General features: G+C 39.3%; 1 protein-coding gene across 1 annotated transcript in view; it reads left to right on the forward strand.

Moving 5' to 3' along the window:
• CBG20384 overlaps nt 1-948 on the forward strand; it is a gene marked incomplete at both ends in the record, with an annotated part of 11002 nt that overhangs the window by 4086 nt on the left and 5968 nt on the right. The window lies entirely within an intron of this gene.

The raw sequence follows: 948 nt of genomic DNA on the forward strand, positions 1-948 counted from the left end.
TAGCCTTCTGTATCGTTAAAAAATATTAGAAATAACCACGTGAAATCCACGTGTCATTTTGAATTAGATAATTTCGGCTGGCCTACGAGTTAGCTGGGGCGAGCTTTCTGACCCCCTCGCCTGAACCCACGTGCGTTGGGCGAAAAAATCACGCGTTGAATGAAATTAGTTAGATCAAATCTACGTCAACTTCGAAATTATTAAATTTCTTCTGGCCTAAAAGTTATTTGGGGCGCGTTTTTTGACCCGTTTTGCTGCCTTGGACCGAAGTGCAAAAATGTTTTACAAGCTTTCGAAAACAACTTACGGTATTATACAAGAATGACCCCCCCCCCCTGCGCATCGGAGTTTGGTCCCCCGCGGATAAACTGCAGTATAGCCCCCCAAACGCATCCTCCTCTATAAATCTTAAATTTTAAAAGAATTTTCTTGTTAGTACTTGATAAGGATGTGAAGGAAAAAAAGTACTGGGGAAAAAATTTTAAATTATTTTCAAATTATGAAATTTTCTAATTAGAGACACGTTGGATCTTCCTTTGCTGGCCATTTGGTACTAAAAAAGTAAGCTTAGCACCCTAAATCGGCGTATACCTAAAAACAAAGCCCCATTGAAGTCATTTCAGCCCCCAAAAAGTAATATCAGCCTTTAAAAAGTAGGCTTAGAACCCTAAATTCGTAGATCACTTAGGAGTAGGACAAAATACTAATAAAAGTACTTGAACGGTTGATTCCTAAAAGAAAAATGTGGGGGTCAATCTTGGGGTAATGAGGTAAATATGGGGGGGATTCTTGAATGATGTGGGACAATTTTTGGATGGAATTTTATTAGAAATACTGAAATATGGGGTTGATAATAATATATGTCTTTGGGGGGTGATAATACTATGGAGAGGGGGGGGGGGGCAATTTTGGGAGATTACCTAGCTTCCAAAAATGAACCCCCACTTG

Source organism: Caenorhabditis briggsae, assembly GCF_000004555.2.
Source record: "Caenorhabditis briggsae complete genome, chrI, whole genome shotgun sequence".
NCBI classification, from domain to species: Eukaryota; Metazoa; Nematoda; class Chromadorea; order Rhabditida; family Rhabditidae; genus Caenorhabditis; species Caenorhabditis briggsae.